Source organism: Nestor notabilis, unplaced genomic scaffold, assembly GCF_000696875.1.
Source record: "Nestor notabilis isolate BGI_N333 unplaced genomic scaffold, ASM69687v1 scaffold32298, whole genome shotgun sequence".
Classification (NCBI taxonomy): domain Eukaryota; kingdom Metazoa; phylum Chordata; class Aves; order Psittaciformes; family Psittacidae; genus Nestor; species Nestor notabilis.
The window spans coordinates 54,221-72,752 of record NW_009939238.1 but is presented as its reverse complement, the minus strand read 5'-3'; the positions used below and the strand labels follow the sequence as shown (position 1 = coordinate 72,752).

Genomic DNA, 18,532 nt, shown 5'->3' with positions numbered 1-18,532 from the left:
TTAATATAATAAATATAATAAATGAAAAGGCTTTTTGTTCAGTTCATCTGCATTTTCATGGATCATCCTGAAAGCTACACCTCTCTTCTAGGCAAAAACATGGCACTTATGAAGTCAGTAGAGCTTTGTCATTGCACAGGATGGGGACAGAAGTCCACTATGGAAAGCTGTGACAGTTTTCTTGTATCCTTCTCAGTCCAGCATGTTAAGTGTGATAAAGTAGCTAATTTTAATTTGTCAGATTTACTCCAATTTATTTATTTTCCAATTAATAATTCCATTACACATCACTATCTAGATTCTCAATAGTTCAGAACAGTTTTAATGTATTCAGCTGCTAGTGGCAGCAAAGAATATTCATCTGAAACTATCTTGGATCTTTCAAGGTGGCATTTCCCAATATACCATCCAAGGTCAGCAGGACAGCTTCCAGTGGGCTGACCAAACTTTTACATATCAAACACAGGGGCTGGAGGAAGTAGTACACATATCCTTTAGTGTCAGGAACCACAGAACTAATTAAAGAGTCTAGACTCAACAAGAGAGGGAGCTGTGCTTAAATCTCCAGCATGCTTGTATGTACCACTCGTCTGCACCTTTAAAACTGCTCAGTGAAGTAGCTCAGGTACTTGTGGAAGCAGTACAGTTGAACTAGCATGGGGCAACTAACACTAGGTGATATTCAGCAGATATACGATAGAGCTCAAAAATAAATCTCCCTTTCTTTTCTGTACACACATCTCTTTCACTCTTTTATCTTCTGGATAAGAATCTTCAATCTGCCTGGGGAAATCTATGTACTTTAACAGAATCTCATGGATCTTAATCAAGGATTAAATGTTCAGATAACCTTAGAGCTCATTATAGCTGGTTCACTTACTGAAGGGGTTTAGACAGAGGACTTGCATGCACTAACATTCTTGATTTTCCTGGACTTAAGTTGTTGCAACTGATTTATATAATGTTGGTGTCTATAAACAAGATGATGATAAATTAGGGATGTAGGGCTTGAATCGCCTTTCCTTTGCTGGGCATTAAGTCAGGAATAACTCTGCAAAAGGAAATTTGTTTTCTGATAATGCAGAATTGAGTTGATAAGAAATGCAGATTCGCAGTATCCTGTGAAAATTGTCTAAATTGAACTCTCTGTTGGCATTAGTTTCATGCATATAGATAGAGCATGCAGTCCATAAATAAGCTGTTTGCATTATTCCTGTTATTATGTTTCTCCATAAAATTAAAAATGTAGTGGCTAATTCTTTGCCTCTATCCCTTTCTATTATTCATCTGTGCCTGTTGTCTATGTAAAACCGGGTTGAAGGACTTCATGCTTTCAGCTGCACAGCCCAAATCACTAAAAAGTATTTTGTCAGATCTGGTACCAAGTCTCTGACAGAATACAGAAGTATTCTTGAATTTAACAAAAATGATAACACTCTGTGAAAGTTCAAGCTATTTTTTTAAATTTGTTTTGGCAAAATTTGCCCATTCTAACTATTTGCCTACAGTCAGAAAGTGGCAAGCTTAGCATTTAAAAGAAAAGAGTTTAAGAGCATCTAAATGAAAATGAATTGAGATTGACATGGATCAAGAAGGCAGCAACACCAATGTGACAGCATTAAGAACAAACTTACTCTTGTAGGTTGTGGTGTTGTTTGTGGGCAAACTGGACAGCACTCTCCAAAGGGAATTTCTGGGTTAGGACAGTCCAGCTCCTGGTCGTCACAGATGATGTCATCACAGAGAACAGATCCTGAGTCGCACACACAGATTTGGCATGGCTCTGGTTTCCAAACATCCCTGTCAGCATAAACCTGCCCAAGATGGGTACATCCTGCAACTAGAAAGACAGACAAAATAGTGTTTAATATTATTTCCAATGTGTTTTCCAAATCAAAGATGTGTAACATGAAAGCTATTGGATAGTCTGTTTCATTTTCTACTGTAATATGGTTTCCGCATGTGAAGTAAAAAGCAAAATGTTTCTTGTCAGACACTGGGTGGATCTGTTACATTAATTGCAGTCTGCTCTGAGTCTATAAATAGAGATCAATGGAAACCTCCTGGAGCTGATCCAAAGCCCAATTAAATCTGTGATAATTTTCTGTCTCAAGTAATTTTAACGTCAAACTGAATTACTGTGTAATTAGCAATTGAATTCTCTGCTGCAGTTAAAATGCAAACGTGCCAAATCTCTCGAACAAGTATATCATTGGTCCCATGTGCCAACATGATCACTTACACATGGATGAGGAATAAGCCATCTGTCCAGCAAGAACTTGTTGCTAGTATCTTGCATCAATAGTTAGTACCAAGTGTTTTCAAAGTGCTTTTTGAAAGCCAATTATGTGATAGATGTAAAAGAATGTTCACATTAATTGCCCAAATGGTTTGCAGTTGTTGTGTCATCTGTTCCATTCAAATGCTACAAGGGTCTGTATAGTCAGAAAAAAACATTGTTCATCCCTAATACACATGGATTTGTGAATTTCTTCCTACAGATAATCTACTGATCAAATTTATTGTAGATAATGAATTTGAAGAGACTGATGAAAACCAGTTTCAAGCATTAAGTTGTGGGTTTGTATTTTCTCAGAGAAACTGCATCCAGAAAGTTTAAGAAACCAATATGAAAATAACATATTTAGATAAGCTCCTTGTAAGTTTTGTAGAAATTATTGTAAGTCTCAAATTGCAAATATAAGTATCAGTGAATATATAATGGAATAATGGAATATATAATGGAATAAATAATGGAATCAGATCAAATAAGTTACTGACTACACATCACCCTTCAAAAAGAGAAAAAATGCCAAAAGATGTAATTCAAAGCTCTGACACTAAAATTGCCACTGGCTCCAAACAGAAAATTCTGAATACCATCAAATAGTTGTAATGGTCATAATTACGTAGTACAAGGCTGAGTCCAAATTTATAATGCAGTTCATTCCTACAGGTTATGCAGTCCCTTTTTCTTTTCTCCTATGAGGCATCTTTTATCATGTTTTTTCTCTTTTCCACTACTGCATTAGCACACTGGTCTCCTTTTTCTCTTCGCATTCTTTGCTTTACTTTCTCTCTGTATTTGTGGGTATCTTTTTCTATACCCACACCCATGTTACTTGGCGTGGTACACACTTGGATGTGTTTCCTTTCTTCTCATTCTCTTTCTGCTTCAGTCCCTTTATTGTCTATTTGGTTTCACCTTTCCCATAACATGTAACTTCCCTTTGCATCTTCCCTGAATTCTCTTGCCTTTTGTACCTGAACAGTTCACCTTCTTTATTGCCATGCAGTCAACTGAGCTCAGATTTTCAGGCTCTGCTCCCTTCCCAGTGTCTCACTTATCTGTTTATCCTTGTCCATATTAACCTTTTTCCTCTGTTATCCATGAAATACATCACCTCCTTGCATGAGCTCTGTAACGGCAATGGAGAACACAGCCAAGACCTCCTGTCTCACTGTGTGGAGAACCAGAGTGGGAGTCTCAGAGCAGAGCAGTGCCTGGTTTCTTTTCCCAGTTTCAACCCTACTACAGGCTATCTGCATACACCAACTTACGTTATTTCTGCACTTCCATTTTAAAAGAAGCAAATAGGAAGATGTTGACTGTCTTATGGTTAAGAGTTGGTTTTTACCACCACCTTGATTACAACAACAAGATGCAAAAAGATGCAAAAATAAATGCAGGCACAGCACTAACAAATGAAATCTTATTTATAGTCTTTTTAATGACACATGTTAAAACCTGAATTATAAAGGAGCAAAAGCTGAGTAGCTCAGTGTATGCAGGAAGACCTCAACAGCAGTATACTGTGGGAGGCAGAATATCACCAAAGATACAGAGGAGGTTAGAGCTTGTTACCCATTTAAAAGGAGCTAATTGGATACACCCTAGAGAACATCACCCAAGAGCGATGTACTCGGCTATCGTTCCACTTAAGTACTTCCGAGCTCCACAGGTTAAAACACCCTTCTCATTCACAAATGTAATGAGGAAGGGAAGAGAGGATTTTTCTTTAGTTAGGGCAGAACATAGTTCATATATAATTATTAAATAAAAATGCCATGATATAGATCTAAAAGAATGTCATACTGTGTGCACATGGAATGTACAGTTATATGAACTGCATATACATATAAAAAAATGCATAGTGCACCCACTTCTGTACCCTTAAGATGTGTTTGATTATTTTTACAATTCACATTTTGATCTCGCAGCACTTTCATATCCTTTCAAAACTACAATTTGTTTTTAACTATATGTTTAAGACAGAAACTTTCTTATTCACTATGTCGTGGTTTAAACCCAGCTGGCAACTTGGAACCACGCAGCCGCTCGCTCACTCCCCCTCTTTTCCTTCCTCCCCCCGCTCCTGGAGGGATGGGGAGGAGAATCAAAGGAATGTAACTCCCACGAGTTGAGATAACAGCTCTCCAGTAACTAAAGTATAATACAAACCACTACTGCTACCAATAATAATGATAAGAGGAATAACAAGGGAAAAGGACACAACCGCTCACCACCCGCCGACCGATACCCAGCCCGACCCGAGCAGCGATCTGGGCCTTCCGGGTAACTCCCCCCAGTTTCTATACTGGGCATGACGTGCTGTGGTATGGAATAGCCCTTTGGCCAGTTTGGGTCAGGTGTCCTGTCTCTGCTTCCTCCTGGCTTCCCCTCCTCCCTGGCAGAGCATGAGACTGAGAAAGTCCTTGGGCAGAGTAAACATTACTTAGCAACAACTAAAAACATCGGTGTTATCAGCATTGTTCCCAGACCGAAAGTCAAAACCACGGCACTGCACCAGCTACTAAGAAGGAGAAAAAATGACTGCTGTAGCTGAACCCAGGACACACTAGTAAACACATATCCAAGAATTTGCATTTTCATGTCAATTTTTTCTACATCCTTACTTATTTTTTATTGATTTTTTTGGTTGGTGGTTGGTTGTTGTTTATTTTTGTTATTTCCAGAGATGTGATCCCACTGCCTTAAAGTTAAGAGGACAGCTTCTTGAATGGGGAGCAGAAAAGGGCCATCCTACCCATATTTTTGCCCTGGTTAGAAAAGATTGTTTTCAAGACAGCTGCCCTTTTCTGAAGCAGAGGCTTTTCTCAGTACCAATTTTTCACACTGGAAATACTCACCTTTCCATGTTTTAGTCAAAAATATTGATGAAAATCATGGAAATTTGAAATGTGTCATAAAACTACTTACATAATTTTACAGTAATAAGAAAATAAAGCAGATTTCTCTGCATTTGTACAAGGTTGTCATTCAACTATTCTACAGTAGATGGCATTATTTAACAGAAGGAAAAGAGACAAGAAATTGAAGACATATGGATATAATGACATTCATATTTGCTTCTAACTTTCTGGACATTGTTAAATGAATTAAGAAATAAGCTAGGAGAACTGCAATGAAAATCACTGTGGCCTTTGGCAGAATGAAAGTATTAAGTAGGTTTCCAAAGGAAACTTACATCTGGGAAGACTTAGTCTATTCAAGACACCCCCTCTGTGCTCAGATGTAGATCTGTGTGTCAGCATGTTATGACATAATGCATTTTGCATTTCTCATAAAGATTAACTGTTAGCTCCAAAATCCTTTGGAAAAGGAAAGCTGATTTTTGCTAAAGCACTGGCAAATAACATATAGAAATAATAAGGTTATAAAAAAGCTGACTTGACTGCTTCTAGACTTGTGGTAGAATAGTCACATACTTGCCTTAGCCAGCTTTTCTTATTGTTTCCTAAACATATATATTAGCCTAAGATTTAAAAACATATTAGAACTCCACAGTATTCATCTACGGAAATGCAAAATCTTATTCTTCCTCCCAAAGCCCTAAATACTTTGGCTATACAGCACTTCACTTCTATGGCAGTTACTGCAATGATTTGTTGGAGATTTTGTACAAAACAAAGTTAATATTTGAAAGCCTGACCAACTTTGCGTTTATGCTGTTTACGGAGCATTCACATTTTTAAAGATTTTGCTGTGAGAAGCATTTCCCTGGGCCATCCTAAAAAAGTGAGAAAAAGGAAAAAAGGCAACATAAGCTTCGTCATATGCTGATTTTGAATTGTTTCCCATTTTCTAAGTAGCCTAGCAGCTGTATGTAAGCAGACCAATAGCAAAAGCTGAAAGCAAAATCACCATTTAGTATCAATGGACCTGTGTAGTACATAAAAAGAGCCCAAATGTGCACTGGGGAAAACAAATACGATTGCTGTAGGCCTGAAGGGTGACAGAAGTCATATGGGTCATAATCCTGATTCCAGGAAGGTAAATGGGAATTTGTTACCTAGTGCTCCAACCTGAGATGATGACTTGTTTTATAGTTGCTTTTGGCTTTGCATTTGCACAAGTGCCATGATCATGACAACCACATTTATATGCAAAAGGGAAAAATCTCCTAATAGTATCTTCAAAAACCACAGGCTTTCCCACTTTGGACAAAGAAAATGTCCAGCTATTGCCTTAGTAGCAGACTCATCTATCCCATTTGCAGAGATATGACTAAGTGGTTAGAAATTAAAGAACATCTTGAACTTGTCTGGTTCTGCCTCAGAAAGGGCAATAGTCCACACAGGGGTGACTCACGACCCTCCAGCAGCTGCTGGATGGTGACTTGGGAAACAAAACCGAGGAGCTTTATCTGTGAGAATCTGATCACAGACACAATGAGTCAAGCAAACAGATTTTGCTGTTATTTAAAGTGAATCTGGCAAAGACTAAAGCACTGAGACGAAGGAGTCCCTTGCCTCTGACTAAATATAAATTCTTGTTGAAGCTAAGAGTCATCTTTCTGTTGCTTTTTGTGGACTTTTAACTGTACAAAGCCCATGCTTCCTTACCCTGACCAGGTTTTGGTAATTTGCTTTATGGGATGACTACTTCAGAATGCGTTTTAAATTTCTTCTATAGTAAATACATGTATTTATTGTGTATTCCAACACTGTTTAGGAGATATATTATTCTTTTTCAATGGAAATGCTCTAATCCTCTCCTACAGTGGAGTAGACGGAGGAATCTATGCCAGCGTCTGCAGCATTGCTGCTTTCCATTTACTGAGCAGAAAAGAATGCCACAGCGTCTACCTCAAAGCAAATGGTTTGGGCTCCCTGTCTGGTATTATGATGATGTTTATAAGAAAATCAAACATACTCGTTCCATCCCGTGGTCAGTAATGGAAACAAACAGACTCTCATAATGAACTAAGTGTCTTGCTGAGCCAGAATGGCCTGGTTTGTCGACATGTTCTCCTGTCAGTTAAGTGCCAACTACTGAGAGTATCAGCTTCAGAAAGGAGTCAGGAAAAGAGGTAGAAATATAAGAAAATAAATGGTTTAATAAGTTGGTTTTTTTTTTCAACTGTAGGGCCTACAGACATTCGCTCAGCTGGAATTGTCTTAACCAGCTAAGTAGTTGAATCCACTCACACGGTGCATACGGATGTAAGAGCCAATTTGCGTGTACCTGTCTGTTAGATATTTTCAGATTTAATGGTACTGATGTAATGTTTTGTAAGGCTCATCCTTCATTTGACTGGGGGTATGAGGAAGGAAACCTTAATTGATGAAACAAACGCAGGCTATGAAAAATCAGAGCAGGTCCCTCTTAAAAATGCTTTCCTGGTCCATATCCTTTAGGTGGAAGAACTGCTATTGGGCGAAATAGAGGCGTATGAATGAATGGTTCACAGATTTCCCAAGTTTACACCAAAAAGCATGGCTACATCCTGTGCTTTCAGTCTGAAACGAGAGCTTTCTTACTTCTAGGGATGCTTGTCTGCCAAAAAAGCTGGTGTTTGAACAGTTCTGCCACTGCGCCAGTCCCAGATGTTTTCCTCTTTACTCAAATCCAGAGCAAGAAAGAGAAAGCAGCAAAAAAGAATGCTGGTTAATCATAATACTGTACTTGTCTGTCAAAGGTATTACAGAAAGGAGACATGCACTGTTTCACTGGCAATGTATAGAAAAGGCTGGATTCTCAGGCAAAGAATCATTATGTCATATAGCCAAACTGTCCTTGCTCTTGGACCTACCCAATCTGTCTTTTAGATTACAAAATGGACACTCCCCCTCACCAAGAAACCAGGCCTGCTCTGGTACAAACAAGTGTTTGCATTTTATACAAGTTGTTGCTTGTTCCATTTATTCGTCTTTATAGGCTCCAAATGCTGCAACCATTCTGCAGCTTTTAGAAATCTCAGAAATATCAGGATTATAAAAATATCCTTATGGCATATTTGCTACTAAGTAAAACACAAAATGCCTCATTTTCCTTGAAGATCACTGGCTTTTTCCTGATCTTTCAAAAAGTTACTTATGCTAAGAACTCTAATTTTTCTCCTTTATCTTCAGAGGGCTATCACTCTTCTCAAAGGTAATGTGGTCTAGAGTGTCTGAAGCTGTCACATTGCTCTGCCTCAGCATTTATGTTTCACAAATTGTCCTATTCAGGCATGCATGTTGACGTCCTTGAATTATGTTCTTCATGCAACTTGTAAAGGTCACCCAGACACATAAGCATTGCTTTGAAATGGGGACCAGTGATATCCCACCAGTGATATTGTTACACAATGGCCCCACTGGCTTCAGCTGGTGTCAAGCACGAAAAACAATGGAAGAAAAATTTTCTTGTTTCAAAACTGCTAATAGGAAAACAAAGTGGAAGGAGGGGTTTTTGTTTGTTTAGTTGGTGGGGGTTGTCTTTGGCAGAACAGTCACTTCAAACTGAGTCATACAAGGGGCAGCGTAGAGCAGACTGCTGTGAATGTATCACCTTGCTGCTTGCTTTGGGGTTGCCCGGAAAACTGTTATAGCTGTTTCTGAACACTGAGAAAAACATCTTACAGGTGCAGGAGGTGGTTATACTCCTTTTGTTGTTTGCTAATCCTCGAGAACATGATGGCCTGAATTTTGGGGTTTTCTTTGTAAGGGAGGAAGATAATCCTGAATGACCATCTGTATTGAGATGTTATTCTGGGATTTCCTCTCCAAAGTACTCTCTCAACAGGTTGACTCTGTAACTCAGTTATATTTATACATTTTAGTAGCAATGGACCTCTTCCCCTATACTTTGCAGAACGTGTATCATTCCTTCCTGATTAAGGGTAAATACTGCTTGATTAGAACCTCTCTTGATTTTACTGAACTTTGCACATTTTTATTCAGTCACTCTTTCAATTATTGGTAAAATGCCTATGAGATTTTTCCATCCTCTCTGTTATTTTTTGACACATCAACTTTGGTGCCATTTGGTGTCACTCTAAATGTAAGCAGCAATCTGCAATCACTTTTTTTGTGGCTATTTAGCTGTAGCACTGGCATAAATTCTCAGTACTCTGCAGTAATCTGATTTTAATGTGCTTCTTGTCTTTAGAGTGAATGATGCCAAATGGCAGTGGGATTTGTGTCTTAAACCAAGCAGTAACTGACATAAGTTTCAGATCTGATGTGATTACTTATGATTTTATGGATTTATTAGTTTCTTTAAACATATATCCTGCCCACTCCTTGGGCAGTCAATGAAGACTTCTACAATCAGAGTCCAAGTATCAAGGTAATCTTAATTTTGAACACTTGAATGTGTGTATACTTCTAATTTTATTTCATAAGAAGCTGGCCTAATGTATTTCTAAAGAAAAGTGATAGCTTCATGCTCGATATTATTAGTATCAATGAAGTGGAAAAATTTGCCAAAATCTGGCACAATATTTTTCCTGAACTTTAAAAAAAATAAAAAAAAAATCCCCCCCCAGTATATCTCGAAGACATACTCCTGCATTTCTGGTTTTTGCTAGGACAAGGAATAGTTTATAACACTGGAGGGTTCTTTGCAACATTTCTTGCAGGAGGTCTGTCCTGGCATGAATAAAGAAACACTGGAAAAGTCATTGTGTACAAGCAGGTTTCCCAGACTGTACAACGTCTCTGACAGATCCAAAGCACCATGAAAGTGAGATTCAACTTCTGAGCTGCTAAGTGAAAGGGAACCACTGGAAACCAGTAACTGTTATGGCTTGCTTTACACAGCACCTCATGTAAAACACTAACTGTAACTGCTTCATTCAGGATACTTTAAGCATCTCCTAAGATAAAACCCAAAGGCTCTGGTGGGGGGAAGTATGATTGTTTTTTATTGCCTAACTTTGTAATTAAAACAATTTTTATCAGGCAATTAAAGTTTCAAGTGGGACATGATCTCTTTACCCTTTGCTCAGTGAGAGGGCTAACAATTTTACGCAATGCTGTTTCTGTGGTTTCCCTTGGAAGAAATCAGCTTGATTCAATGCTTCTCTCCTGAGACTGAAACAGATTGGAAATGTTACAATGCAGTATAGTACATATGGTAACATCATTTATATTTTCAGATGTGTTGGACAATGTCTGCCCTAATATATCTCCACGGGCACAGTGAATTTTCATCAGAGATGAGTAAAGCAGCAGGGGGTCAAATTCTACAATAATGTAACTCCCCACACTATTTTACTGATTTCCCTGTAATTTCAGAAGTTGGAAGTAAATGAAGCGTTTGGTTCTTGTATTTCATATTCCAGTGATGGATTAAAAAACTCTGGTTTATTGTCTAAAGAAAAGAATCATATCCTTGACTGCCAATAAATGAAAGGTATTTGTAGTTCAGAAGGCTGGGGGCAGAGGAGATAGAGTGCATAAAGCATCATTAACCTAGTTGCATCTGCTTGTATCTGTTTGTATTCATTCATTCCTTACTCCAGTTTATACTAATTCACCCCACACCCATTTTGGACAGTTCGTTGGATACACATGGCAGTATTTAAAATTTTTCTTTATCTGCCTCATAGAGGATATTAAATAGCTATTTGTACACTGGATACAACGTTCTTACTGTCAATTTCCTAAGGCTACCAAAGTCAGTATTGTGAGGGTTTTCTCAGGGTACCAAAGACAACTTTCTTAATTTTGTGGCCACTTTTACGCACCAAGTTTTACGTTTATTTTTCAAGTATGAAGAGCTAAGGATCTGCCTAACCAATTCCCTCATTAGGTGAAAATCCACACTTTTGGTCTGCTGAAGAGTCTGCAAGCACAGTCCTGACTTTTTATTAATATCAGAGGTCAGAATTATTGCTACTGAAGTGGTGGCCTGAAGCCTGGCACACATTTAGCTCTCCCTGCTCTGTGCAGCAACAAGGCCTGCTGGCACGGGGTGAGAATAAACAGTGCTGTGTAGCAGAAGAGGGCTAGAACCAGAGTTTATGTGCTGGACCCCTTAAAAGGTATGAGTGGAAGAGCCTGATACAGAGGACATCTTATAACTGAAGATGCTCTGTACTTTTTACTGATTCTTCGCTGAAAGAAGTTTACAACGCTCTTTCTCTCTTCAGCTGCTCTAACAGGAGAAGAATCAGTTGGACTTGAACGCCATTCTTCTTTCTTTTTCCCTCCCCCCCCTCCATATTTATGCTATTCTGTTCATACAAAAAAGAGGGATCTACAAAGAGGACCACCCTGCCAATGACTAAGCCACCAACAGCCTTAGAATATTGCGCAAAGAATCTTCAAAATGTCTGAGCAGATTTCAATTGCTCTTTTCAAAGATTTGCAATTCCCACTACACAGCCTATTGTTTGTTTTCACTAGGACATTCTTCTCTTAAACAGCTGGCACAGAATGACTACTGCTCTGTAGGAAAACAAGCCAACACTATACAGTAAATTCAAAGCCAAACAGAGAAAAAATGTAATTTTTTTTAAGAGCCTCTCATGAACATAAAGATAATATGAATTGTATTTTCACTGCTTATAGCTGAAGGAAAGCACGGGGGATGTAGTTCATTCTCCTTTGATGCTCAGAGTGGCTATTACACCAAACATCAAAGGAACAATGAGCAATGCTTCCCATATTTTCCATTAGCTGTGTTCGGGTGAGCAATTGTTTCTCTCATGTCTGTTTGAAAAAGGAGCTACAATTTTGCTCTTGCCTCTTTTCCTAAAAGAAAGTGGAAGGAAGGAAAAGAGAAGAAGCACAAAGGGAAAGAATAAAGAAAAATAGATGTTTGCAGCAGACACCGACTCCTCACTGGGCGTGAACTGCAGGGAATTGCAGTGGGAACTAATTATGTCCAGAAGTTTTCCAAGAACTGGCAGTGTTGAATTGCTGTGGGAAGTAGTTTCCAGACACAGATCATCCTTTCATATCTACTGCTGTAAACGTGCACTGGATGTTCCTGTGATTCAGCTACCCTTCACAGTCCTGGGTTTGGAGCTAAAGCAGCACCTGAAGGCACCATTGCAGCCCACAGAAGTTTTGCACATGGAAGGAAATCTTTTGCTGCCTGGCAGGATAGAAGAGGTGTCTGTGCCACCCTCCAAGATGGAATTCACAGTGACTGGAAGAGAAACCAGCTGCAGAAAGGGATGGGTTTCCTTTGGCTATGAATAACTTCATGTTATATTGAAGGCCATCCTGGTACAAACTCAGGTAGAGTCTTAAATCTAAAAGTCACATCCCCCATTTCCTGAGAGTCATATGGGTGCTTCTTTAGCTGTAGGAGAAGGCCTAGACTTTCAAAATAACAAAACACGTTTAGCTTTAAAATATATATATTTCCATCATGATCATCAAATTCTTGCTATTCAATACCCTGTGCATGCTTTCTCCTCCCTGGCAGACAACTCTTCAAGGAGTACTTGTGGGAATCCAAGCAAGGAAAAAATGTGCAGACACTGTTACAGGAGGTACCGTTTTCATTCTCATTCTGATAGTTCATGTTTAAGTGAAGGGTTTGATGTAAATCAGGGAAAATGGAAGTCGTCTCTTAGGTAATCTGAAAGGAATCTCTTCTGCTAAACTAAACAAAGCCAGAAGTCCCAGAGCTGAAGTTTATCCAAACTAAAGCCAACAAATGGTTGTTGTTGGAGGGGGTTATATCATGTTTTCCATTGTCATTTTGACATGAAACAGGCAGAGGCTTCCACTTCACAAACTTGGAGACAAGAAGATTGTCTCTGAAGTGAAAATAAATGAATAAAAGCAGTGGCTGGAAGTACGTTAGGTTTTCTAAAAGCAAAATGGGGAGAACCTTCCCTACAAAATACAAGATGAGAAAAAATAATGACTGCTTGAAAGTATAAATGAAAAATATCATTTACTGTGCCTCTGGAAGAAAGATGCATTGCTCTACAGTCAATGTTGGAACTCATTCCTCTTTGCACATTTCCAGCATTTAAGACAAGATAAGGACACATCTCTATCTCTGTTATACTTACAGACGAGACTTTCTGACTCCTGTAATATGTAATTTTTTACTGCCTGTAAAGATTCAGAGATCAGTTCATTAGCCATAGCCAGGAACATCGTGAGGGTTAATCTTTGAAAGTGTTATAGAGTCTCAAAGCAACATGAGAAATATTAATGGCATAGTCCCTATACATAAATATGGGAATTTTCCTGAAACACAAAGTGTCTGACTGTGTTGAATGAAGAAAGATCAGGAAATTCTGAGGGAATTCCTTACAGATTTTTCCAGAGACAAAGCACCTCTTGTCAGGGAAGCTGTAGAGAGGACTGACAGTAAAGCTTCACAATACCTGTGCAAATCAAAATATTCAAAGGAAGAAAGAAAATCTATGGAGAAGTAGCTGTCCTGCAGCAGTAACTAAGCCAGGGCACTGGCTCTGGTACCAAGCAGCAGCATGGCCATGGGAAACCAAGTGCAGTGAGTCACGATACAGCATCTCTGTAATAAAGATAATATCACTGTGAGCAGCACAGCCCCAAACAGCCTCCTCTCCAAAAGGAATCCATTAGATCCTCTGGGCTGGAGATGGGCAGCATGACAAGAGCCAGGGGCTGTAGCATTCTTTTTCATCCATCCATGCACCCCTCAACATTGTGACCTGAAAGTACAGAAGCAAAATATGCTTCCTGCACCACCAGAATTGCATATGTGCCCAGTTCTCCTTCTGTACAGGGTAAATTATCAAAAATATGTCAAAGAAGGGGTAGGCTGGTAAAGAATTGCAGCAGGTAAAACGATAACAATAAAATTTTTGTTCCATTTTGGTTTGAAGGTTATTTTTTATCTGCCAAAACCCAAAATCAGAATGTGTCAAAACTGTAGGCGTACAGGAGGTAGGTACCGAACTCTAAACCATGTTAAAGTTATGCAATTTACCAAGCTACCACAAGGAGAATACGCTTATGGTTGTCATGTTGAATCAGAAGAGATTTTGTTATACCCTTTTCAAGTATGAGCTTTATTTTTTGGGGTGTTGCCAATAATAACTGAATTCTGCTCTATCACAGAATTTCTGCAATGATGTGGGAAACTAACCCAGTTACTTCAATACAAACATCCCCCTCCCCCCATTTTGTTAACATCATATCATTGCCATGGCCAACGGATTTCCTTTTCTTAGCTGAGATCTTTGCCTAGTTTCTTAGACAAGCGTGACTAAAGACCAGCATAATCTGAAGTATTAATGGACATGACCATTGCACTAATTTCCACTTCTGCGGGTTTTGATGAATTATTCCTTCAAACCAACAAATTAAAGCTTGCAACTCTTACAGCAGCTGCGGCTTGTGTTCTTCTCCAGACTACTAACCCACTGTAAAAACATGAAAAGCAATACAATTTTTGCAGTGCCCACTGGCCTGGGAAAGCAGGCTTTGTTTCCCCTTACTGTTAGGCTGCACCTTTTAACACTGAGGAGATTGCTTTTAATCCAAAATGCTAAATGACAGACTACATCATTTCCATTAGTGACCTACAGCACACTTTCCTAACTTTGAAGCCAGGTATTCCCCATTTTCGCACGTTTCTGATTAAAACAAGGTTTGAACAATACTAGCACATAAATGGGACAATGACTAATGGATCCATGTCAGTCTGGTTTATCAGCCGGTCTGTGAAACAAAAAGTGATAATAATTCAATCCTTTCCTTCTCTTGAATGAGATCTATTAAACCTAACATCCAACAAACACATCTGTTGTGTAAGGCTGGCATCAGCTAAGATTTTCATGTGACACCTGGCTGCCTATTTCAAACCTCAAAACTTTGGCAGAAGCTGGAAGAGGAAATAGGGTCTGCTTGTAATCTGCAGCACTAAGAAGGGAGCAAACATAATGACTCTGAGGCATCAACAGTAATATTCATGCCAGAGACAACACCCTTCTACCTCTCCTTCTTCCCCATGTGATAAAGCAGTGGATGTTTCCAACTCCACCTCCTCTTTTAAAAAATCAATCTACGCAGATTTGGTCTCAAATCGAAAACAAATCTGGAAAATAATGGAAAGAATATATAATGGTCTTATTTTCCTAAAGCTAATGTCTTCCAGGGATGTGTGATTTAAAATGTCTTTATGAAATCTGTCGTATTTCCAAGAATATATATGTGATATTTAGAGGGGGTGGATTCCCAAGGCTTTCATTTAGCATGATTTTTCCAGACTAGAAAGGAATGTTTCAATTTTCCTAAGCATAACCTTGACTGCCATGTGCTTGGTAAAAAACAGTTAGGAAAAATGGAAGAGCAGTAAACCCCTGATCTTTCATACCTTCACATAGCCTGGGTTACTTATGATGGTGTAATTATCTGTTGGCACACAGACATGCTTCATCTGGTTTTACCTTCCAGACAGTGGAGGGGGATTTTTCTGCGTTATCAAAATCTTTGAGGAAAAGGTTTTTACTAATTAAAGATAGTCATTACCCTTAAATGAGTTAATTTATCAACAGACAATGCACTGTTGCATATAGGGAGTTGCTAAAAATGTCAGTCTGACAGTCTCACAAATACACTGCACCTGTGCGGTTAACTGTCTACTTCACTACCTATCAAATCTTTACAAATTAATGAAAGAAGAAAGCAAAATGGTTAAATCAAGGTGTTTACAAGCTTTCCTAAGACATCATCCTTCTTTTCTAGGGAATCAGAAGTGGGTGTTCAACACAAAAAGTTCTCCGCCTCCTGAAACCTATATGCAGTGGTTATATTTAATTATAAAACTGTCATTTGTGACTGAAAGTAATTTGAAAGGTCAATAAGTCTTCTCAGAGATATTTTAGGATTCAGTCATTACCTCAGAAATCAGCTTCCTGACCAAAGATCCAAGATAATATTTACATTACAAGGAAAATGTTCTAATTACATTAGAGCAAAAAAATATTTGGAGTAATAATGAAGGGTTTCCAGCTCTGCTCTCACACTGCTTTTAGAACAGTAGAGTTTTCTTGATGACCTCGGTGAAGTCCCTTAAGGACTACGGGGTGTATGTATGGGAAGTGTCTCACTTCAGGTGGCTGAGATGTCCTTTAACCACCTTAGATGCAGCTGAGACAGGCCCAAATCCATCTGGCACCAGTGACAGCAGGTTTGTGCATGTGCTTCCTTTGCAGTTGGTGGAATGTGCCAAGTACCCCTAGTCTAGCTAAAATGCTAAAATTTATGCTGTCTTCTGGAAGTAGCTGTCTTGATTTACTCTACACACTCAAATGGGATGAATGTAGACTCTAAGGCTAACAAATACTTGCACAAATTGTGCTGGCTGGTAGAGGATGGATTTCTTTCCTAAAGAAGCATTTGAAGTTCTTACACTTTTTGTTAGTTTAATATGCACGATGTAAAGGTTCCTTCAAATGGTGAAACTGAATATACACTGCTGGAATATGAATTATCTGTCATGTCTGAAGCACCAGCTTTATGTCATATCAGCCACTAGGAGGCATTTTACCTTAGAACAGCCATGGCTTGCAAATGCTTTATGCTAAATTGACACACATCAGGAAACGGGAATTGTGTCAAGGTGATTTCATATGCAAGCTAAAGGCATCCTAGTGGGTTACCAGGACATAAAGCTTTTGTTCAGGGAAGTAACAGAAAATTCCTTGTTTCACAATATCCAGTTCCTGAGCTTTTGAAGAGGTTCAGCCTGAGGCCATACTCAAATCTCCATTCCTAGCTATTATAGCGAGACAAAGAAACGCATACCCCAGAGGTACATCTGACTATCCTAAACTTAGTGTATACTGAGCAGTTTCCTTAATATCTTGCCAAGTCTTGTCTCCTGGCAGGCTTTTCCAAGGAACATTTCATATTGACTTACATTTAATACTAACCATATAAACATTTTTCTTGACAAGAGAGATCATTTTAGCATGTCTGGAAATTCTCTTATGAATTGTGGAAAATTTGGTTTCCCAGCCCATCGCTGCCCTGCACGTGAATTAGTGATAGTAATAATCTACTCCTTCAGTTATTATCTTCTGTGAGAAAAGCATATTCAAGTATGTGGAAAGAAACATTCCAAAGAAAGGACAGAACCAGATATTTTAAGGGATAACTAGTGTTTTATCAGTGTCTCTGTGAAACCACATCCTTGTAAGTAGTATGGAAGTTAGCCCAGTAAGCAAATGTTACTACACCATGAAACAGGAATGTGGCAAAGAAATGAGAATACTCCCTCACACTTCATTTCTATATTGTTCTTCTACCCAAAATTTACCATTTTTTGAGTCAAATATCTTTTGCACCTCAGACCTGTCCAGGGATACTACCACAGTGAGGGTGAGAGACCTGACATTCAGAGGGGATTTGTTTATTGGGAGAAATAAAACTGATGTTCCCTCTTTTTATATTGACTGGTCCCTTAGTCCTCGTCCCTCTGAAGAGAGAGATACATATTTATATATAAATATAAAATACACATAATGCATATTAATTATATGCACTATGTATGCTGTTTGTGCTATAAGCAGAGAACTCTCACAGCATACATTTTCTCAAATTTTATGGTATTTTCTTCACCGAGGATTATTGAAGGAACAGCTTATATACTGAGAAAGCAGAAACAGAAAAGCATCAGTTCACAGTATATTATGTGTATCCTCTGCAGAATATCTTTATGTTCTTTTTCTTTTAAGAGCCCTTGCAAGGCTTAGCCTGTGCCTGTGCTGCTTGATGAGGGAGGCTGGTATTTGGACATGCTGGTGTTGCAGATGACGTTACCCGATTTGCTCAAGCACAGAGCCCCGTGAGCTCAAACTGCTCCACTGCCAACAGCCTGCTGCTGGACTCACAGTCACCCCCCTTGGCAGAGGTGCCTTTCCAGGTATGCTGTGGCAGATAGATTTGCCATGAAATGGTTAAAGTAATCGTTTTCGTGATTTGTGTCATAGAGTTGGGTAGGGTGTGGTTTTAAAGGCATTTGGCTTTCCTTTACTGCACTACAGTTTATTTGGCTGCTGCTTACTAAGTTATTTGTGAAGTTATTCGTTGCCTCAATGCAGGCATAAATACATTGCAGATCTTTCATATTTGTAAGAAAGAAAAATGTGTTATCTTAAGGAAGCTCTGGTTTACAAAGTCTGGTAAGTAGGAACAGAGCACATCCAAAAAAGGTCAGATGTACTTGTGGAATGTCATCTGTTTAACTTAAATACTCATACCAAACTTATCTTCACTCTAAGTTGAATTATTGTATACAAAGTATTCCACACCCCCCATTCCACCCCCCCCCCCCCCA

General features: G+C 38.8%; 1 long non-coding RNA gene across 1 annotated transcript in view; it reads right to left on the bottom strand.

The window, feature by feature from the left end:
• Positions 1–1,761: 1,761 nt before the first annotated feature.
• LOC104409783 overlaps positions 1,762–18,532 on the bottom strand; it is a 17,750-nt gene continuing 979 nt past the window's right edge. The window contains exons 2-3 of the long non-coding RNA XR_719942.1: positions 2,061–2,069; positions 1,762–1,834 (exon numbers count right to left, since the gene is read on the bottom strand). This is a non-coding gene — a long non-coding RNA (uncharacterized LOC104409783). The remainder of the gene's footprint in view (positions 1,835–2,060; positions 2,070–18,532) is intronic.